This window comes from Thamnophis elegans, chromosome 1 (genome assembly GCF_009769535.1).
Source record: "Thamnophis elegans isolate rThaEle1 chromosome 1, rThaEle1.pri, whole genome shotgun sequence".
Classification (NCBI taxonomy): domain Eukaryota; kingdom Metazoa; phylum Chordata; class Lepidosauria; order Squamata; family Colubridae; genus Thamnophis; species Thamnophis elegans.
In genome coordinates, this window is record NC_045541.1 from 46,967,595 (window position 1) to 46,992,245 (window position 24,651).

At 37.5% G+C, this 24,651-nt stretch overlaps 1 protein-coding gene across 4 annotated transcripts in view; it reads right to left on the reverse strand.

Annotated features, from left to right (window-relative positions):
* Positions 1-23,150, reverse strand: part of MGAT5 (alpha-1,6-mannosylglycoprotein 6-beta-N-acetylglucosaminyltransferase) — a 142,112-nt gene extending 118,962 nt beyond the window's left edge. For 2 of the 4 annotated variants that reach the window (XM_032223100.1, XM_032223108.1), the window contains exon 1: positions 21,689-22,073. The gene's annotated coding sequence lies outside the window, so the exon portion shown is untranslated. Of the gene's footprint in view, positions 1-21,688; positions 22,092-23,017 lie in introns of those variants that run through there. The other 2 variants (XM_032223117.1, XM_032223124.1) reach the window with 2 other exon arrangements.
* Positions 23,151-24,651: the final 1,501 nt, after the last annotated feature.

Below are 24,651 nucleotides of genomic sequence, written 5' to 3' on the forward strand. Positions count from 1 at the left end.
CAAACTACCACTCCATATTTTCTAACATCTGTAAAAAGTTGCTAGAAGTGATCTTTAGGGATTTGGAGATTGAATACCATCTATAGGTAGATGACCACCCAAGTCTATTCCTTTCCATGTTTATCAAATAAGTCTTGGGCTGACTCCTGGTTGATCCTGAATTTTGGCCAAAGGTATAAAACTTGAAACTGAAACCAGACAAATTACTAGTTGGAGAGATTTGATTGGGGTAGAGAAGTCCTAACCTCTTTATGACTTATAACTACCCCTCTTCTTGGTTAGCTCTAATCAGGCTATTATTGTGCGTGCAAGGACTGATTAAATTACTGTAAAGCAGGTTATCCTTGAAAGAAACTTAGAAGTTACATTGGGTCTAGAATGTGTCATCCAGACTTCTGTTGAGTGCTTCCCAATGACAGCATAAAACATTTATTCCGTCAACACTATAATAGCTTCCCATTTTGTTCTTGTTCAAATTCAAGAAGCCTGATACATAAATCCTTTAATGCTTTGAATCCTGCAAAGCCATAAAGAGGTTCACCTGAAAATTACTAGAAGGGTCAACTTTCTTAGTAGCTTCAGTGCATTTATGGATTTCTGTCTCCCTAGAAGCCCAGACTATTCCATTCTTGATTTGCTTTTTTTAAGAAGCTAAAAAACATTTTTATATCCAAGCTTCCTTCCACAACCACCCAATATATTACATATTACTTAAAATTACTGCTCAAATATTTTAAGATTGGAGCTATGAATATTCACCAGCTATGGATCAATTTATGAAGATTAATAGATCTGATGTAGTAAAATGTATTAGATTATCAAATGTATTGTTATTGTTTTAGATCTATACTGTGAACTGTTGTGAGCTGGTAAATGAGACAGAATAAATGAACACTCTGGCTGTTTCTGAAGCAGTGACAAAAATATGCTATAAAACAGGAGTGTCAAACTGGCGGCCCATGGGCGGATGCAAAATGCACAGGCCACAGCCATGCCAGCTATGCAAAGAAGCAAAACGTCACAAAACATCACACGACAGCAACGTGTCACCACAAATTTGACACCTCCGCTATAAAGCACACATTTATTTCTACGAAGGAAAAAAACTAAATCTGTAGATGGGTTTCAGTCACTGAAAAATGCAATGTAATTTTTGTCACTAAGTATACTGTATATATTATGATTTCCAGTGGTTTATGATTTTTTAAAATAATCGTGGTTTATGTAATAAGTCACAACTGAACACATCATGGTTTGGCAAAGATACAAATCTAAGCATTATGTACCATAAGAGTATGAAATATCAGTCTTATCTTTAAAGCATCTTTCTAAACAACTAAATCTTCACCTTAGATTTTATAAGAATGAAAGGTATGGTTATCTCAGGGTTTGTACTCCAAGTTTAGATAACATTTTACCACCCTACGAGATTTTGGCAGTGATTGCAACACATTTGGTTTACCAGGTAGCTTTTTCTCTTGTAGTGAACACTAAGCCAAAACTCTGGATGACAAAAAAATTCTGTTACAGATTTTATACAATGTATCTCTTATATCTACACAAATCTGACTTTTTTTTCACCATTTGTCTTTTTTGAGAGATGAGATCTCATGTTCTTTGAATTCTGAATCTTACACCAGTGTATAATTTATCTTCTGCAATTATACTATTAATTCTCTTTCCCACTATGCTTGTAAAAAAAAAGAAAAGAAAAGAAAAACATTAGATTTATGTAGAGGTCTAAATAAGGGAGTGTGCAGTGTATATTAAAGTTCAGGTTAATTAAGCATATTGCAATAGTACCAATTTAATGTCAAGTTCTTAATTGTGAGGGCCACATACTAGAGAGTTAGTTTCTTCTAAGTGAAGAGATCTGAGAGCACATAATGACAGAGAGAACTGCAGGATACATGTGACCAGCAGTTTCCACAGGTCTTCAAAGCAACCTTTTAACTATCTTCCACACTGTGAGTGGCAGCTCTGCATTTGTTGTATCTCTGCAATGTTTCTGAAACAGCCGAGTTTATTGTGATGCAGTTATCACTGCAAAGTCAGCAGTGTCATTGTAATTGTTTTAGCTCAGTGTTATAAAATACTTCAATGTTCAGTGAACAAGGCATCAGTAGTACTTTAAGTGATATTAAGATGATCACTGCATCCCATAAGGCATCTACACAGATTGCATACTTTGTTGCAAATTTTGTTGGTAATTCCCCAACAAAATAAATTCTCCTGCCAATTTGTGCAGCAGTTATTCCCACATGGCTATCCTGGGCGCTAGTGCTTGCTGTCTTGAAAGAACGTATGGGTGGTTCTTATGACAACTTTTAGCCTTATACTGAGACCTGGAAGCCATCTTTTACATTGGGCCTTCAGGCATGCCACAATTTCTACTGTTGGAAAATGGGAGAGGGGATTATATGGAGTATGGGTGATATATAGTCAAAATAACATTCCTTTCTCAGAGTGTCAAGGATACCTTACCCTGAAGCTGTGATGGTGTGACTGGGAGGCATCTCCAAGTTTTGGACGGTGCCTGATTGGATCATGTGATAGACATATGGGTGCTGGGCAGGGACTTCATTTGGGTGGGGAAAACCTTGGAAACTTTCAGATTTGGGTTTTCCCAGATGTGCCAATTTGACATCTCTAATAAAATGGAACTTTGAGGAAACTCAAGCCTCGGAGTCTTCTTTCGTTAGGAGTATTACTTGGAACCCTGACAAAAACTAATATTTTTACCTAGGTTTTACCTATATGAATGGTTGTCTTTTTATTCCCCTTGCCATAATTTTAAATAAAACATTTACTGTTTTTGCATTTATGTACATACACACGCATACATTTATAACAATAAATATGAACTGTATCTGCATAGAAAAGTGTATTGAGATATATTAAATATACAGATACATACAAATCTGGAAAGCTTCAATTAGGATTTAGAATTATGTATACACTTTTGGAAATTAATAACAATAAAATTGGTACTGCTGTGTTCCAGGTAGGAGAGAGAGATTGGCTTAGGTGTGTCAAATTAACATAAATTATGCCTTAGCTATGTGAAACCTGCTATACTTTGAGTCACCAAAATGTTGAAATAGCCCAGGCACTTTTATTTAATCAATATGTACAGCTGCACTTCATTTACTAATATGTTCCTCAACCACTTTATTTGGCTGCCTTCTTTCCATGTATGTGTAGGCTACTTATACTCAGAAATTCTAGTAATTATATTTAGATTTTCTGTGCTTCCATTTATATTTTGGAAATCTTTTTCTAGCATTCAAAGCTGACATGGATTCTGAAAACTTTGGTTTTAATCTTAAAATAAATTTACAGAAGAGTTAGAATCAGTTTCCCCCTAATAGCTACCCTGCGTCCCATCCAAAATAACTTTTAAAGCTCAGTTAGGGACACAAACAGAAAAAAAAATTCTCTCCATGAATTTCTCTATATTAACTTATATTAAGAGGGTCTACTTTCTAACAGGAATGAGAAATATGTAATTAAAATCCAGACAAAATGCCAGCAGTTAATATTTTTAATGTTTCATTAAAAAAAAGATCACATTTGTTATTCAAGTTGACAAAGATCCATGCTTACTATATCTTATTTCATTGGCAAGCACAAGTAAAATACAACTCTCAGAACATCTGGTATGCCCCCAAGCACTTGCTTATGTTCTAAGAAGAATGTAACACGACTAACTAGTTCTTCTAATGTTGTTTTTCAAGCCAGTAGCTCTCAACCATAAGTCTTTCAAAAACAATGGGTTAGAACTTGAAAGAACCAAATAACATTTTTTATAATTACCAAACCATCTCATGCTTTTTGTGGAGAAGAATTAGATGTTAGGGGAAAAAACCCAAACTGTTCAGTAACTATAATTCAGTATAACTGAAACACTTATGTGTTTTCAGAAATGACTATAGAAACAGAAAGGGCTCAGACATTGAGCTTGTCGCTCAGAAAAGTCAGCAGTTTGGTGGTTTGAATCCCTAACTCCGCATAACGGAGTGAGCTCCCGTTACTTGTCCCAGCTTCTGCCAACCTAGCAGTTCAAAAGCACGTAAAAAAATGCAAGTAGAAAAATAGGAACCACTTTGGTGGGAAAGTAACAGCATTCTGTGCGCCTTCAGCATTTAGTCATGCCGGCCACATGACCACAGAAATGTCTTTGGACAGCGCTGGCTCTTCGGCTTTGAAACGGAGATGAGCACCGCCCCCTGGAGTTGGAAACGACTAATACATGTGTGAGGGGAACCTTTACCTTTATAGAAACAGAAAAGGAAAAAAATGTTCTGTTTTCCACAAAGCGGAAGATACCCTTATATTCTAGTTTTTCTTCCAGTCCTAAGTAACTATCCTCTTTCTGGTCAGAAAAAAAGTCATAGGTCAAATTGATGTACTGTAGATATCTGCAGCATGTTTGCTTGATTACTTACAAATTAATTAATTTGGAACACCTTTCCTTGGCATTTGCAGCCTTCTGGAAAGCCTTGGAAGATCTGGTTATTACTCTGTGTAAGGCCCCTGGTGTTTCAGATGGGCAGCTGTGCGTCTTTTCACTTTAATAAACAAAGCTGATAATTCCTGCACATTTGTTGGGTTTTAATTTATGATTTTACATCTATCTCCTCTCATATCAGAACCACATAAATAGTTTTATTTAAAGCATATGTACACCTTTGCTCTGTTTTCACTATTCAAACTTTGTTTTATTCAAGGCAGAAATGGATAAAGTAGCAGAGAACACCACTTGGCAGAATACAATTAAATAACCCCACTTTATTAAATCAACTTCCTCCTTGTTAGTTTCTATTCAAAACAAATATAAAATGTCTTGGGCATAATAACCATAGCGATATTGTTAAAAAGTCCTGAGGGACACTAACTGCAACCACAGCCTCAATAGAACAACAGAATACCAAGATGGAAAACTGCTCTAGCTACCTCCTCTACTCAATCAGAAAACCCCTCTTTGAGCCAATTTCCAGCAAAAATATGTAATAACTGTTTAAAAATTACAAAGTTGTTAAAATGTGCTATTTATAACAGAAGCAGCCTATTTTCTCAAGCATATTTTAAGTGATCCATTTAATTATAATTTTATTCAACCTTCTTTGAAGAACAAGACAAACTTTCTTGTTAATTCTGATTTAAATGATTAAGACACAGCAGTCTTTTAGTATTTTGTGTTTTGTTTCCTTTCATCAGGCACCAAGCAAAAGTAAATGAACCACTCAAATATTTTACAAAAATGAGACTGGACTAGAAAGCAGGACACCATGACATAAAATCCAAATGGGCACGAAACTAGTAAAGAAAAACAAGGCAAGGATATCAATTCACTCCCTTATTAACATTAATTGCTGCATTAGAAATATTGGCAGAAAAATTACAAGGTGATAAAGAAGCAACAGGTTTTAAAATTCAGAGAGAGAGCTTGAGAGAGGGAGGAGCCTAAAGGTTTCTTGGTTAGGATCTTTTGCAATTATCAACATGAATGTACTACCCAAGAGAAATTATTTCAAATGGCACCAATCAGAATTTCAGAGAGAATTTTGCAAAAACGACAAGAAACTGTTAGTACAGGTAGTCCTTGGTTAACAAAAACTCATTCAGCAACAGTTTGAAATTGTGATGGTGTTAAACGAGTGATACTTGAGAGTTCTCAAAGTTTCAAAGGTCCTCAAAGTTTTGACTAGTACAGCATCCCCTGCAGATACCTGATTGCAATTCAGATACTTGACAACTAGCTTGCAGTTACAAGGGTTGCAGTGTCCTGGATTCATATTATAACCATTTGCAATCCTTTCTGCTGTCTTCCCACAAGGAAAGTCAATGGGTAAGCCACCAGGGAAGGTTGCAAGTTGCCCCTGCTGCTTTTCCTCCTTAAGAGCCTACTATTACAGGGTTCTCATACTTTGTAGGACATGCCAGCCTGACATACCCTCCATTCGCACTCCACAGCGCATGCCTCCCCACCCGCTCATCGGGCCATGTCAGCACTCACAAATCAGCAGTCTCCTGCCTGTGCAGCAGCACCCCTCCCTGCCCAGATGCTGTCTAGGTGTCTCTATACCATTCACACAATCGGCTTATGAGCTGCCTGGGAGTTGTAACTTCCTATTGGCTTCTCCACTGATTTTGCTTGTTGGAAGACAGCAGGATGTCACAAGTCACAGTCATGCGAGGTTGTTGCTTAACAAACAGCAATTCTCACTTAACAGTGACTGCCAGATTGCTACTGCTAAGCAATGTATCAAATGACATCACACTTTAGGAGCGCTGTGGTTAGCAATGAAAATTCCGGTCCTGATCATCTTTGTTAAGCAAGGACTACCTGCAAATTCATATGGAGCAGAAGAAGAGTCAAACAAACATTGTACACAGAGAGAAGTGGACCTTGCCCTTCAAAATTTTATATACAGGTGAAACTCAAAAAATTAGAATATCGTGCAAAAGTTCATTTATTTCAGTAATGCAACTTAAAAGGTGAAACTAATATATGAGATAAGACTCATTACATGCAAAGCAAGATAGTTCAAGCCGTGATTTGTCATAATTGTGATGATTATGGTGTACAGCTCATGAAAACCCCAAATCCATCATCTCAGAAAATTAGAATATTGCATGCAATCAATAAAACAAGGATTGTACATGGAACAATATCAGACCTCTGAAAAGTATAAGCATGCATATGTACTCAGTACTTGGTTTGGGCCCCTTTTGCAGCAATTACTGCCTCAACGCGGCGTGGCATGGAAGCTATCAGCCTGTGGCATTGCTGAGGTGTTATGGAAGACCAGGATGCTTCAATAGCGGCCTTCTATATAATATAACTATATAACTATAAAATGACAATGTCTACTGCACATAGAGAAAATTTGTATAAGATGTTTTACAGGTGGCATCTACCCCCAACGAGAATTGCAAGAATGTCCAAGAATAAATCAGAAAAGTGTTAGAAATGTCATCAGATACCAGGCTCATATTACCACATGTGGTGAACTTGCATTGAAGCTAAAAGATACTGGACTAAAATCCACATGTGGTTGGAGAAAACGACACACAAACAGACTTTAAACCAGAGGTCTTTTTATTGGGAATCATACCAGAAATCTATAACAAAGACTTAAAATATCTGATTGTAAATGTGTTAACAGCAGCCAGAATCGTTTATACAAAAAACTGGAAAAACGAAACAATACCAAAACAGAAAGAAGTTATTCAGAAAATAATGGACTGTGCTGAAATGAGTAAATTGACACTTGAAATTAGAGAACAAGAGGACGAACAATTTTATAAGATATGGGACTTGTTTTATCAGTGGCTGGAGGAAGAAAACTTGGAAATGAAAAATCTTTTACTCATGTTTTAACTGAAGGAGTTAAATGATAACACAAACATGCTGTGAAATAAATTAACGATGATACAATGAAAAACTGATACATCTATGAATTGAATACTTTAGAATTTTTTGCTTTAAAAAGGATAACGATTTTATGTATACTTGATAGCGGGTTGGTGATATAATGTATAACCTTAAGAACATATTACAATGATATCTTGTTGATAATTTTAATAAGGGAATAATTAAAAATTGGTATATATATGCAGCGACTATTTAGAATATTTTGTTGAAAAATGAAGGAATAAGATTTCTGTTTGAAGGTATGAGGTACAAGGATAACAATGAACATAAGCATACTTGATAGTTGATTGGTGGAATTATGTATAATGGAAAATAGTGATATATAAATATAAATGGTTGGTAAAAAAATCTTTTTTTTCATATGGGGATTATATAAAGGTATACTGTCATCAAATAGATAATCAAGAATGTAAGGGAACTATGATTTATTGGGAAAAAAATAGTACTAACCGTAATTGAACATATACTGTACAATGAAAGTGAGGTATTTAGTTATACTAGATGAAAACTCTGTGATGGTAAATGTTATTCGAGAATATGAATGTTAAAACACCTGTAACCAAACGACATGCTATATGTGATGATGCTTTTTTTGTCTTTTTTGTTTTGTTTTTTATTGCTGTATGTATGTGTTGTCTGTGTAATAAAAAAAAAAATTATAAAAAAAATAGCGGCCTTCAGCTCTTCTGCATTGATCGGTCTCATGTCTCTCATCTTTCTCTTGGCAATGCCCCATAGATTCTCTATGGGGTTCAGGTCAGGCGAGTTTGCTGGCCAATCAACCACACTAATCCCACAGGCATTGAACCAGGTTATAGTGCTTTTGGCCGTGTGGGCAGCTGGAAAATGAAGTCAGAATCCTCATAAAGCTCGTCTGCGGAAGGAAGCATGAAGTGCTCCAAAATCTCCTGGTAGACAGCTGCGTTGACCTTGGTTTTAATGAAGCATAGTGGTCCAAAGTCCTCTTTTCTGATGAGAGCAACTTTTGCATCTCATTTGGAAACCAAAGACCCAGAGTATAGAGGAAGAATGGAGAGGCCAATCAAGCACAGTAATCCCACGGTCATTGAACCAGGTTTTAGTGCTTTTGGTAAAAGTCGCTCTCATCAGAAAAGAGGACTTTGGACCACTCTAGCTTCTCCTTCAAATGTTTTTCATGTCAAAAATAATTACAGCAAGAAAAATGTAAATTACATATGCAGATATAGTTCACTCAGATTCTACAAATAGACTAAAAACACTACTTACTGAAGGCTCAAATATACCATGGTTGATGTATTTACAAACAACCACAAGGATAAAATCAGATGTTGAGGAAGGAGAGCCATTTAAAACACAGAATTTAAAATTTTATTCATTTATTTATTCCTTCATTTAGTTGTAAAATGCAAAACCAAAACTACTTAATAAGGTTGAATTGGGCTAAGAGAGGGAACTGGCCCAGGGACATCCAGCTGGTCTTCATGGATAAGTGTATGTACAAACAAAAATAATGCAAGGGAAAAAAACCCTGAAATCAGGATGACTTAGAGCCAGTCACTCTCTTTCAACAAAAATTACAGATTTGTTATAGAACAGGAGTGTCAAACTGGCAGTGCAAGGCTGGATGTGTCACACAAATATTATTAAAGATGTAGGTAAGAGGTTTATATCAACTTTTTTTAGTCTTTTCCTAGAGTTGCTAATAATGAAGTCAACCAAACACTTGCCACAAACTGAGGACAAAGATAACAGAAAAACCACCAGTACAATTTATTAGCTTCCAATTTAGAATGTTAAACATACTGTAACTTTAAATAACTATGAAAGTATTATAGGTCCTGCATATAAATAGACATCATATTAGTAGTGCTAATTTGCCTGGTCCACAACACTGTGACTTATTTCCAGAGTAGTTTTGTAGCTAAAAAATAGTAATAACTATACATTTACATGTAGCCCCTACTTTGTGGAATATTCTCCCCTCAGAGATTAAAATACCCCCAATCCTGTTGGCTTTTTGTAAAGCTTTAAAAACACAGCTATTTTATTGGGGCCTGGGGCTTAGAACATGTTAAAGGCCCAGTTACTTGGCTTTACTATTAGCTGATTAATTATTACAGCTACTGTTTGTACTTATTTTGTGTATGGTTTATTTTAATGTCTTCATAGTTTTATATTTTTAGAGCTGTAAGCCATCCAGTCACTTGGTTGAGTTGGGAGGCCATAGAAATTGAACAAACAAACAAACAAACTTTAATTAAACACACACAACACAAACACAGAGCACTGGATATAGAGTCTGTCTGAACTCTATAATGACGCATTGCTTATTTTAATTTTGGTAACCACATGCCCCAGATACAGAAATCTGTACCATTCTTTAATAGTAGAAACAGTGTTGTAATACAGCAGCTCCAAAAGGCTACTTCAGATATTACATAGTTCAATGTACAGTGCTAATTTTTGAACAGGTTGAGTAAAATATGTAACTCATTTCTCTTTCAACAATACTGTGGCATAACATCTCTATGGGGGATTTTTTTCCGAGTTAAATAGGTTTTGAAGTAATAAGGAATATCCAGACTGTTCAAATATTATAATTTGGAAATCTCTGGCCTACAATTAAGAGCTGAATGACAAACAAGATGAACCTGGGTCTAATCAAAACAAAGGTTTTCCCGATCTTGATATCAAAATTCAAGTTCCAGCATTTCCCAGTGAGCGTGGACACTGGTGAGAATTCAGGAATTTGAAATATAATATAATTACAAAAAGACTACCATTACTATATAGCAACAGATAAGCACTTTGGCCAGCTTATTTATCCAAAATACAAGCAAAATATCATGCTACTAAAATACCATCATAAAATTCTAAATTAATGTACTCTTTAATGGGCCAACTATAGTCATTGAAATACTCTGCAAATTTATTTGCAAGCTATCAAAACATTTTTTTTATAGACAGGAAGCAGGAGTTAAAAGGAATTAGACAGATTTAATAATAACAAGCCAGAGATATGACTGAAAGAGAGAAAAGAATATTCCCTCTCTGCTTAGCTATTGCTTGACATACAATAGTGAAATTACCTTAACTCGCAAACCATCTGTGATAATCAGGAGAAAATTACAGGAAACTATGTCAAATGTATATTTACGTTCACTGTTAACTGCATGAGGAGATACAAAACATTTTCCTACTGTTTGCACACACTTCAATTAGTCATGATAAGAGCAGTGATTTCTTGAATTTTATATTCAAAAAAATTGGATTTGACAAAAACAGGAAGGGAAAAAATGAAGTCTAAAATCCATGAACTCATTTTTCTCACAGCAAATTTTAATGATCTCAGTTCTCAGGAAACAAATGAGGAAATTAAGTAAAGGCTTGATCATTTGTTAATTCTTCATCACTTTGCTACCACAACCCAATTTCCCTGTCTAGCTGCCAAGTATATTTTGTCAATTATATAGTTACGTTTCTTACATACAAGTTACAAAACAATACTGAAATGGAGTTTCAATATTGCTGAATATGTTACTAATATAACAGACATATCTATTATATAAACCAGTTGTTACTATGTGTAAAGCTGAAGGCTTCCCTGAAAATCACAGCCATACAAATAAAATATAGAATTCTTTATTAGCCAAGTGTGATTGGACACACAATGAATTTGTCTTTGGTGCATATGCTCTCAGTTTACATAAAAGAAAAAAGAAAATACATTCATCAAGAATCATAAGATACAACACTTAGTGTGTAAGTGCTAGTAACCTAGTCATAGGTTACTAATAAGTAATCAAATCATACTAGAAATAAAATTAATAAAATAATATAAATCAGAGATACAAGCAACAAGGTTATAGTCATAAGCGGGAGGAGATAGGTAATAGGAAGGATGAGAAGAATAATAGTAATACAGTCTTAATAAATAATTTGACAGTGTTATGTAATGTAATTATTAATATAGTAATTTGGTTGCTGTGAATCTTTAATGGTACTTGGGCACTAAGCAACAGAGACCATGGCTTGATGTATAGTATGAATAGTATGAGACAAAATATTCTTGGTAATTGGCTCTTAAAAATACTATTTATATTCTATCTTTCTATCTTAAAATTGATTTAGTAATTTTATGATCAGCAAATGTAAGAGTCATACCAAAATGAAATCAAGCACTTCTACTGGAAATTTTAAATGAAGCCTAGGTAAATCATAACCAGAGTAGGGCAAGGCTTAAGAAGGCTGTAACCATAGACTCAGCATGCTTGGAAATTAACCAGCAAGGAAGGCTGCTTCTCACTGCTTGTTAATTATTGAATTTCCCCAAAGTAGGAAGAAATATCAGAGAAATATACAACGTTTTTCACCATAGTTAAATATATTTTATTCTCCCACCTCAGAAGATAAGACCAATGGTTTCAAATTCCCAAATACTCCTTTGGATCTGTACATTTGTCCTAAATAACAATTGTGCGCAGAAAAGTTAGCACCCACCCCTCTCCTAGAAGAAATATTTTAGGAAATATTAAAAAAGGAGAGAAGGTATAAATATCACACCCCACCCTCATCTCCAGGTGGTCAGCTGCACCAGAACCACAACCAAGTGCTTCTGTTCATCAATAAATGGACTCTTTTTCCAATCAGCCTCCACCTTCCATTTTGTATCGAGTGTCTTTCTCCCGGCTTGAATTGGACCTGGATATTTCTTCCAACATATACAGGAAGTGTACTAATATTTATTATCTATTAAATGGGATATGAAATCTCATTACTGATCTGCATCAACATGTGATCATGCTTCATGGATAGAAGCAGTATCATGTTTATTAAAATATTCTAGATCCTATCTTATTTATGTTTAAAATTTTACTTAATTTAATGAAAACTAAATTGATTAAAGGATTTTTTTTTCTCTCCTAAAAATACTGCTGCTGAAACCAAGAGACTTATATATTTATTTACTAGGTCAATATGCTTCACATACCTTCCTGAGTAATCAATTTATTAAACAGATTTATATGGGCGCCCAATTAACACATTGATTCTGTGCGGCTTACAAAATTAAAATCTACAAGCCTCCCCCCCCCCCCAGACATAACAATCACTTGGTTGGCTCTGTAGCAACCTGTGGCCCCTAAAATCCCAAAAGTGCTTTTTCTAAAGGCAGCCAGGCACTTCCCCCCCCCCCCCTTGAAGACCTTTCACTTCTCAGACCAGGTCAGAGCTGAAGCAGCTTCTTGGATGAGAAGTGAAAGGTCTTCAAGGAAAAACAAAAGGTCCGGTTGCCTTTTGAAAAAACACTTTTGGGACAACCATGACCTAAATGCCTGAGAATCTCTCAGTCTTGCTAGTAGAACCATATCTTCAGGGCCTTTTGAAATAATATCAAGGTGGAGTCAATCATCTCTCTGGTGGAATGATGTTCCATAGGAAATGAACCTCACAGAGAAGGCACCTTTTTCTTGGACACACCAGATGTACTTCTGTAAGCTAGTTTGGATTAGTAGTTAAAACACCAATATAGAAAGCCAGAGACTGTGAGTTCAAGTCCTGCCTTAGGCACCAAAGCCAGCTGGGTGACTTGGGGATAGTTACTCTGTCCAGCCCAACCCACTTCATATGATGGTTGTTGTACAGGAAGAGGAGAATGAAGGTATGTTGCATGTGTTAGACATCTTGAGTTATTTGTAAAAAGAATAAAGGTGGAATATAAATAAATAAAATAAAATAGACCCATAATGCACTGTCTTCCCAATTTGGTTGGCCAAGTAGATGTAACTAGGTAGAGGCTGTCCTTCAAATAACATGGCACCAAGCCAGATTAAAAACAAAAACATAATTGCAATAACAACCATAATATTAATCCAAACAACACCTTGGCTATGGGAAGTTCAATAATCAAGAACATTTCTTGCAGTATAAAGTATCCCATTTTTCAAGGCTAAAGCCATGCTGAAACAGTCAGATCTTAACAGCCATTCAGAAGACCAAAAGCATAGAAGACAATCTTTTGTAAGAATATTTGCTAGTCTTTTTCACTAGAGAAAACTTGCTATTGGTAGCATACGAAAGAAATGGGTCATGCAAAATATTAAGGAATTACTACTCATAAAATATACAACTTAACAAATAGAATTGTTTGTTCAGACTACAAGCTATGGGTAATTAAACAATATTCACCATGTAATAGGATAAAATAACATCCTAGGTCAATGAATGTGTAGCCACAAAGCTTGAATTGTAAATAGTCAGCTTTATTTTAACTTAGCTGAATGTGATATGCAAACTGGCATCATTTTTATAAAATAAACTATTATAAATTGTGCCAATCTTGGGTCTGTGTGCTTATTTATTTGCAATATTTAATTATTAATCTTTAATCTTGATTACAGCAATAGTATTATTTTCACATAACCACAAACAAAAACATGCAATATCACAGTATTAATCCAAACACCATTTTGGCTATGGGAAGCCAAGGCTATTAAGGCCTTCCACTTAATGTTTCTTTCATGATTAGTTAGCTTTTCTTTTTTGTAGAGATAGCAACTATTGTATGAATATTTTATTAAATGAAAATGATTATGTGCCATCAAGTCATTTTCAACACCTAGTGATCAATAGATTTTCTCCGTATCGTTGGTATTTAACACCTGAAAAATTGTCAAAGATGTATAAGAAAGTTTCAAATGTATGCTGGAAATACAACTGTACAAAGAGTAGCTTTTATCATTTGTGAACTTTGATAAAGCAAAGAAATATTGGAATCAGATTTTTATCTTAATTCAGAAGATTCCTAGTACATTTTTAAAATAATATAAAATAGAAACCAGAAGCTTCCCTTTTTAGATTTGATGGAGAAAGATTTTTAAAGAAAATCTGGAATTTTGTTACTATATATATTGAGAATTGCAATAATTCTATATGCAACAAGATGGAAATACACACTAATTCCCACATGGAGAAATTGATGATAAAGGTGATGGAGTTTGCAAAACTGACTGTTATAAATAAAGTTAAGAATCAATTTTGTTTTTATTTGGAAATAGCTGTGACTTTTTTGTTATTTTACTGTACTGAAAAAAGCCAGAAGTCACTACTTTTTTTCTCTTTACACCTTTTTTCCCCTTTTTATTTCTATTTCCTCATTTCTATTTCTTATAACAAACTTTAATAAAAATAATTAAAATGAAAACATTTTCTCCATGATAATCTACTCCTAATATGTTCTTTTATGTCTCCCAATGGTGTACTCATTTAGCGCTACTGTGACTGAATCCATTCACCCTGCAGCTGGTCATCCTCTTCCTCTCTTCAGTTCCACTTTTCCCAGCATTAGAGCCTTTTTCAAAGAGCTGAGTCTTCGCATAATGCATCCAGATTAGGATAATTTGTGTCTGGTCATTTATGCCTCAAGTAAGAAATCTGGATAATTTGTTCGATGATCCATTTGTTTGGTTTTTTTGGCTGTCCACAGTATTCTCAGGGGTCTTTAACACCGAAGTTCAAAAGCATCAATGCTCAATGTCTATGGAGACTCTCAGTCATGCACCAGATCTCAAAGGTGCTTTTTCAAAAGGCAACTGGGCTTTCTATGGTTTTTCTTCTCTTTTTGAAGATGTTTCACTTTTCATCCAAGAAGCATTTTGAGTTCTGACTGAATGCTGGGGAATGGAAGGATTTATATTTCTTGCAGTGATCTGGTTGTTAGCACTTTGAAGGTGGGTCAGTAGCTCTCTGAGAGTTGTTGGGGCCCCTTTGGGGTTTAAATAAAACAACCACTTCATAAACACTTGACACAATATAGGAGAACAAACCCATCAGGACAAGATTCAAAAATCCATCTGCATTTGAATGACAAAGGTCACTCATTTGAAGACAGTGAAGTCCTCAATTTGGACAGAGAAGACCACTGGTTTGAAAGAGGGCTAAAATGCCATCACTGTTGAAATTGAACAACCCTCTCTTAACAGAGAGGGTGGAATACAATCCCAACTATCTCCTGTTTACAATACAGTCATTTCAACAGTTCCAAGCCACTCTGATTCAGATGACTTGAGGGCACAGATACCCTAAGGGGCCTCAATGACACTGAAAGAAATAATGACCCACCTTCAAAGCACTAACAACCAGATGAGTGCAAGAAATATAAATTCTTCCATTCCCCAGCATTGAGTCAGAACTGAGGATGCTTCTTGAATGAGAAGTGAAACATCTTCAAGAAGAAAAGAAAAAAACAGTAAGTCCAGCTGCCTTTTGAAAAAGCACCTTTGGGATCAATGCTTTTCCTATCCTACTTCTTTAAAGTCTAAATTTCACTTCCATGGAGTGTCACAGGGAATACTGTGACTTGCACAATTCTGATCTTTTTTAAGTATAGATGCCAGGCAGAAACTGGCTGAGCCAAGGGAAGAAGTCCAGAAGCAATTAGCTTAGTCTTTATGTAGGCACAAAAAAGGCAAAGTCTGATCTCCCTTGAATACTGTTGAATCGCATCTAGTCTGGTCTAAATGCAAAATGTCAATCTGGAATAAGAGGCATGAACTAACTGAACTCTTCATATGTGGATCTGATGGTTTGCGCCTGACATTAGCCCAAACCATAGCATTTGAATATCTTTTCCAAGGTCTTCAAGGTTGATGTACCAAGTACTAGTCCACAGCATATTTCTTAACTGTTGATGGTTGATGTTAAAATATAAATGGTATTTACTATTTCAATATCTGTATTGTCAATTCTAAGGCTGCTACAACAAAAGTTGGATTAAGTTGGATGCAAATTTCACTTTCTACATCATGTGTAATGCATTCTCCAAAATAACAGTTCTCTCCAAGTCTCATATTGACATTACTATGGCTGTAATCATTATCATATAATGGCAATGCTGACAAAAATCTACTTGTATCTTTTTATGGACTTTACTTTTGTTTCTTATACTCATAATTTATATTGTGTTTATCAATAGATATTAGAGTCCATTAACCACAGTTGTTAGATACAATAACAGAACTTTCTGACAGATGGGGAAGCTCACTCACACTGCCAGATGCAAACGCACAAAAAGCTGTCTTAAGTCAAACATCTGACTCAGTACTGTTACTGTTCTTTCCAAATTTTATCTTCAGATTGCCAAAAATTTCAAATTGGAAATTCTGTAGTTTGCCAATACTTCAGACTTGATTGAGAAGGCTGATACAATACAATGTATCAGCCTTATGAGCCTTCAAGATTTCAAGTAAGATATCTGTTGAGTCCATAATGTAGTTTCACACTGAATTGGCAAATTATGTGAATCAGCCTTTGTGTATCATTCGTGGCTTAGTATAAAATGTGAATCCTGCCAATGTGGTTCAATATGATTAACAAAATGTAGCTTGCAAATCTATGAGGTCAGCCAACCAGTTTTCCTAGTCCCAAATGAAGATGCCAAAGCCTAAAGTTAAGATATGTTTCATGTACAAAGCATGTGCTCTAGTGGTGAGCTAGGGCCTTTCCACATGATATGTTAGGTAATTGGAACTGCTATTACATCTGTTTTCATATTTAAGACCTGTGCTTTAGAACACATTTTTGAAATACATAAACTGTTTGATCTCTGCTATAAGCAAAATATAAGCTGTAACTTGTTCTGAAGAGTTTCTTCTCATAGCAGACTTCAGAGCATTTTGTGAAGAAAAAATAGAAACTTATACAGATAGTCCTCAACTTATGACCATAATTGAGCCCAATTATGTTGCTAAAAGAAAAATTTGTTAAATGAGTTTTGCCCCATTTTATGACTTTTCTCGCCATATTTGTTAACTGAATAACTGCAGTTGTTAAATTAGTAAGACGGTTAAGTGGTTTCCTATTGACTTTGTCAGAAGGTTGCAAAAGGGGATCAGTTGACACCGGCACATTGCAACCGTCATAAATGTGAGTCAGTTGTCAAGCATCCAAATATAAATCACATGACCAGGGGATGCTGCAACAGTCGTAAGTGTGGGAAATGGTCATAAGTCACTTTTTCTAGTGTTGTTGTAACTTTGAACAGGTACTAAATGAATTGTAAGTAGAAAACTACCTGTATATTTTGTCCTCCTTGGATTCATTGAACAGCATTAATTATGACTTTATTTCTTAAGCAATTTATAAAACATCCACCTCACCAAGGCAGCTTACAAGGCTTATCTGAAATAAACAATCCCAATCTTTATGAAAGAAAAAAATCTGAACACAACAAAACAAACCTTTGTCTCAGTTAAGTAATTATTTGTGTCTGAATAAAATTTACATTCATCTTAAACCATTAATTTCAACCCCAACCCAAAGTAGATTAGCCAGTTATCCAATACCCCAGGTAAGTAATTTGTATACAAGTTGACATAATTTGGGAATCCAAGCTGGAAAAGTTATTTATTATGATAACTAGTTAATTCCATTGCTGTCTACTAGAAAATAAGACCTATGCACACCAATTAAGCTTTCCTCAGTTAAATAAATACAGAATTGTAACTATAAAACTGTAGCTTGAGTACGAAACAATATTTCTTTCTACAGATCCATGCTCTAGCATTATGGGATTTCATTGCCTGTAGGATATACTATATCTCTCTATCTTGAATCCTTCCCACAGAAGACATTCTATCTTGGTTCTTTCTTTTCAAACCCTGCAGAATATCCTACCCTAAATTTTTAATCTCCAGGTTACGAGCTAAGACATTGATTGATCAAAGACTTGACTGACATAATAATGGTCAGATTTTAGATAGAACAATGTCTCAAGTCATCTATGTTCTTAAATCAACAAACTCTGGGCAGCTTCACAAAGTTAAAAGAGCAATTCCATAAAAACAAATATCTATGCAAGTATCTATAAAACCACCATCAGTCAAAGAAACAAAACTACACACCCATATTCATAAAGAAGAATTTGTGCTGATGTACCTAATTTTCCTCCTACTCACTGCAATGGGAAGGAACTTAGTAGACTCTCTTAACAGGAAGACATGGGGAATGACAATTCTCCCACATTTTTGCCATATCTAAAGAAGCTTCCCACATCAAACATGAGCAAAAGAACGGCCTTTTTTTACAACTTTCATTCATAATCTTTATAGTATTGTGAAGTTTAATGTGAGGTCAAATGAATCAAAATAACTTTGGAATTTAGATATATATTTTGAACCATGGCAGCACAACAGGTTTGTTCTGTCTTCAGAATATTTTTGAGATGCTTGGTAAATAAGTTGATACAGGTAGTCCTAAATTTACAATTGTTTGTTTAGTGACTGCTCAAAGTTACAGCAGCACTCAAAAAAATTACCAATAAGCATTTTTCACACTTACAACCGTTGCAGCATCCCCATGGTCACGTGATCAAAATCAGACACTTGGCAACTGACTCATATTTATGATGGTTGCAGTGTCCTTGGGCCATGTGATAACATTTTTTGACCTTGGATAAGCAAAGTCAATGGGGAAGTCAAATTCACTTAATTGCAATGTTATTAACTGAACAACTGCAATGACTGACATAATTGTGGCAAGAATGTCATAAAATGAGAGAAAAGTCTTGCTTAGCAACAGAAATTTTGGGCTCAGTTGTGGTCATAACTCGAGGTTAGGACTTGTAGCATAAAATGAATCTAATTTAAGCAAGTGTGATAATGAGTGCTTATAAAATATAAATTTTCTATACATTTGTTACTTTAAAAAATATTTTAAGAGACAAATCCATCACATTTCTATATATACTTACATATTAAGAACCATTGTTATTTAAGTTCGACAGGACCATACTATATGTACTACTACTTCTCACAGGTGATTATGACTCCTGCAGATATTAGTGGGAAATTGTATATTCAAGGATTTTTTTTAATCTCAAATATGCTGGGTCCATAATTCCCAGCCAGTTTCTGAGGACTAGAAAAATCAGCCTGAATCAATGAGCTATTCCAAAATGGACAATTGATCAAATAACTTTGGTAATACCAACTGTAACATGTTGACAAAAAATAATATTAACCATTTTTGAATATGCTATAAACATGACTTCGGAACAACTTTGGGATGTAGTTGAAATGCATATTCTATAAAAATGGGTTATCAATACTTACAGGTCTTTCTGATTTCAATGGTACAACTTAACCTTTCAGGCACGTTGAACTTGCAGCCCCTGTGCCAAATGTGACCCCTGGACAAGTTAGTAATGAGACCCTACAAGACTCCCCCACAAATAAATGAAGTTTATTATTTATATATATAAACTATGGTATATACTTTATATAGACAATTCCTCATCGCTCAGAGAGGCCAAAGCAAGCCAAAAGATTGGACCTATCTGCTGTAGATCATTTCTTATAAAACCACAATAAATCTTCTTTGGCAATCTTTGCCCATGATAATAGCATCTTATACCTGATTATTGTAAGTACATTTGCCCTTCCTACATTGTTTTATTGCTATTTTTGCTAAATGAGATCTAATTTCTCTGCAGATTAGATCTTCTTTTTTCAACTCAGTACAAATCTATTATTTGTATTAATAATGTAAAAATGGCAGCATGCTAGACCAGGCCTCGGAATTTTAATCAAAAGATTTCAGATTCTATCTTCCCCATTTTTAGCATAACAAGTATTAACCACATCATGAAAACTCTTTTGTGTGGTACCAGTCACATTATCAAGCCTGACAGGCTAAGTAATAAAATGAAACTATAGTTATACTGCATGTTCTATAAGGACTCCTAGACTCAATTTATAACACTTTACCTCATAAAATATCCAGGAAACACTGGTCTTTTTTATATTTTATATACGGTTATCAGATCATTATGAAATAGTTTATTTGAATGTAGTCACATTCTGCTGTGCTGTATGTAAAATTAGGCAAACTTTAATTGACCACTCCTAATCCACAACCAATCACAATATATTATGCCTGTCTTTTATTTTTATTTTTTACTATTATCTTTTAATGCTTTTATTTCCTGGTCTGTACTAACTGTAATATTGATTGAAATATCATAAAATGTAAATGCAACATTGGCACGTCAACATTGCTGTATTGCTGCATTTTCCTAATATGCTACTCCCCACAGTAATATTAGCCATGAGACTACACTGATCAGTCAACAGCACAAATACCGGTTATAACATTTTTGCTCACATTTTCAATACTAATACTTTCGTCCCCAAACTCAATACCCTACCTACTACTATTACCAGGAAGGGAAAATACTATATGACCTGAACTATCTCAGCAAAGCAGCACAGAACAAGGCCAAAGAAAAATGGGGTACATAAAGAGAAGGCCAACAAGTGGTTTTGTTGTTGTTTGTTGTCTTTAGTCTCAAGGCTATCCACAGCATCCTAAGCTAATCCCTTAAAAGGGGGCTGTTATCATCTAAAAATGGGGATGAGGGGGGAAATCATTGCTAATGGGATAGGGAGCAGAGAGAAAAGCTCCTTTTCTTTCAGAGGGAATAAATAACAGCTGTCTGCAACAATACAGGCTGGAAGAAAAACAGCACTAACATGACACTAAAGGTCGTCTGCAAGTAATGGGCACAGAGGCGCCTCCTGATCCATTCAACAACTAAGACTCAACCGGCAAGACTGTCACATTGGTTCCTGGATCCTCTTAAACAAGGCAAGCAGCGACTTTAGCAAGCAAAGGAGACCAGGCAGCAATGATGGTTATTACCACGGAGAATCAGCCACCTCTCTCCAAAGCGGGGAAGAAGCATCACAACCTTTAAAAAAAATCGCGAAAAATGAGAGGGAAGGGGGGGAAAGCAGGTGTGGCAACCTGCTCTGTATCTATGGCCAAGGGAAGGGGGGGGGCACTTTCATGCAAAGGGAAAAATAACGCCTCTGCCTTGCCTCAATCACACCATCAGATAGAAAAAAATAATCACAGGCACCGAGGTCCTTCCTTTGCTCACCGGAGGAGAAAGACAAAAGCAGCAGGTGATGAAAAGGGTCGGGCGAGCGAGAAGCCGCCACAGCGCCTCGCCTCCAGCGGTCCCGTCAAAAAAAAAACAACAAAAAAAAAAACCAAGGGGCGAGACGACTTTGCCGAAGTGTCCCGCAAAAAGCCAAAGCAGGTCGTCGGCCCGCTTCTGCGAGAAGAGCGAGGTAAACGGAGAAAAGAAGAAAGAAGAAAAGAAAGAAGGAAGGAAGGAAGAAGGCAACGCCGCTTCCCACCCGGCAGACAAATCATGCATGCAGGCATGCGGGCGGGCATGCAGGCGAGCGAAAGAAGTAAACCTACCTATTCCGGGGCTTTTCCGGCAGGAAAGGCGCTCGCTCGTCAATGCGGGCGAGGAAAAAGAAACTGCTGGGTTTTCCATTGCTACCGACCGACCCAGCACGCCAGCAGACCGCACAACTGGGGGGGGGGGGGTTGGAGAGCAGCGGCGGCACGAGAACCGGGAGGGAGGGAAGGAGGGAGGAGTCAGCAGCTCCCTCCCCACAGGCGCCAAGCAATACCACGGTAGACCGCGGGCCCTCACACGGCGCGAACTCCGCCGCCGGCGGGAAAGGCTTCTCCTCCTCTTGCTGGAGCTCGCGGATGCTGCTTGCTCCTGCTCGGAAAACGGCGCGCGGAGAGAGCAAAAGCTTCTTACCAGCTTTCCTGGCGTCGCTGGCGAGGCGGCCTCCCCACCCCACCCCCGCTTTGCCCCACCCCTCCTCCTCGTTCCATCTTGCACTCTCTTTCCCTCGCTAAGCGGAGGCAGGGACTTGGCCCCCCCGCCGAAGTGGCGGGGAGGCCGGACATGGAGCAGTGCAGGAGCGGCGCTCGCTGGCGGCGGCGGCGGCGGCGGCGGCGCTTGAGGGCCGAGCTCAGCCAAGCTGCCGCAGCGAAACCCCTGAGAAAGCCTGCCGGACGTGGTGTTCCCTCCCAACCGCCTCACTCTTCTGACTGCGGCGCGAGGGAGGGAGGGGGGAAGCCCCAACAAAACAGCCTCGCCGGAGCTAAGGGAGCGTCTGCAAACTACCCACCGTCAGCGGGAGCGACCAATGCCGAAAACACTGCAAAAGACGGGAGGGAAAAGGTGGGGGGTGGTGGTGGTGGTAGTAGTAAACGGCTCTATTACTTGTAACGCGAGAATGCGTCCTTCTCCGGCCTAGGACGGCTCGCTCTTGGACTGGCGTGTGACCAGTGGGGGGGGGACGACCCAAAAGACTTGAGAGCGGCAGCACGTCCCCGGTTCTCCGGAGTGCAGTCGGAAAGAGTCCCGGAGAGGGGCAGGAGAGAGTTAAGACCGTTTATCGCCGGGTGTAAAACACGCCTCCCGAGCAGGAAGCATCTGCAATCTCGAGTCCCGCCGCCAGGCAGGCTGCAGGCAAAACATACCCTGCCTGCTAACCGCTCCGGCTTCTCAAGCGTGGAAGACATCCATTTAGGGGAGAAGGGGGTACGGAGAGAGAAAAATAAAGAAAAAAAAGCTGCACGGTGACAGCTCCCTAAGATGGTAAACGCGACCCCGAAACCGATACGATGCAATGAGCCCCTCCTGCACTGCAGACTTCCCTACCTTGGAGAGAAAAGAAACAAACAACGGAAGCGAGATAAAAGCGCGAAGTAAAACGGGCAAACCTTCGAAATTGCCGGCGGGAAAGACCGGGCGGAATCTCGAGTCTCTTGCCTTGGAAGCTATTAAAAAGGAGAAGTTGATGAAAGCGTGCTTGGAAACCCGTGGAAATGTGTCCGAGGTTCAACGATTATCAATGCAGTGCAGCTGGCCGCCGCCATCACTAACCCATAAAAACGCCAAGGTTGTTCAGATAGCAGCTTTATCTGCTTGGCCACAACCTGAAGCTACAGATAACCTTGTGAAGAAACTGGATCATAACCCTTCACGTTGATTACAGCAATTAGTCACCGAGATATTCTCTGTTAACCCAATTTTATGCATAAAAACAGAACCAGTTACATTGGCTGGATTTGCTCAGCATACAGGACTGAAATGAGGCTAGCTACTTTTTGGTTCAGCGTTGTCACACACAAGCACAGCAACAGACTGTCAGTCATCACATTTAACCCAAACATTTAATGATGTTCTCCCCCATTCCTTCATTAGTTCCTACATATATTCTGTGGTATATTACTGTACAAGGTTCTTTCCTAACTAGAAACTATTTTTGTTTCTAGTTTCTGTGTATTTTTGTGCACGTATACTAATGGTTGAATTAATTATTTAAATATGAAACTGTCATTAAGCTGTTAGGAGGACTCATCTATTGGTTTCAGATGAGGGTTTCTCTCTATCTCCACTATCACTATAAATCTCCAGAGCAGGAGACATGATGCAAGACTTGGTCCAATGTTTAGAAGCTGTAAAGAACTGGATAGAAAAGATTAGACGTAGAATAAATCTCAACAAGATAAGATTGCCACTTGTCCAGAAGTTCTCTGGTTCTATCTTAGCTGCAAATTCAGCTGTGCATAGATGGTATTTCCCCTAAAAGAGCAGATGCTCAGTCTCAGGATTTGTACATTGCCCAAAGTCACAATGAGATGATGACTCTGTGAACTGCATTGGTTGCCAGTTAGCTTGTAGGCCCAACCTGTGTTCATGACCCAGATCCTTGCTGCCTTCAGGACTGTTTGCTCTAAGTAGAACCTGCTCATCTGACTTATAGGATATGCTGAGGATTTTCCCAAGGGTGAAATCCAGCAGGTTCTCACAGGTTCTGGAGAATTAGTAGCGGAAATTTTGAGTAGTTTGGAGAACCGGCAAATGTCACCTCTGACTGGCCCCAGAATGGGGTGGGAATAGAGATTTTGCAGTATCCTTCCCCTGAAGTGGGGTGGGAATGGAGATTTGCAGTATCCTTCCCCTGCTATGCCCACCAAGCAACACCCACCAAGCCACACCATTCTCACCAAGCCATGCCCATAGAACTGGTAGTAAAAAAAGATGAATTTCACCACTGGATTTTCCCATGCCCCAAGATATTGAAGGGAAGAAACCCAGAGGCAGCCCCCTTAGGGTGTAGGACAACTCACAGTGAGGACTTTCCCCAGTCAACTCTCCCCAGTCATCTTATCCTGGTCTGACTCACCTTGACTGACAGGATAATTTGCCGTAGGACAATTCAACGCTTGATAACTGGAGAGGGAGAAGTGAATTGCAGTGGACCTTGTCTTGATTTAGGTTTGAAATTTGTGCAATTAGAAGTTCTCGAGCTGCAATTCTACTTGTCCCTCTCTTTAGTTATCCTGTGTTG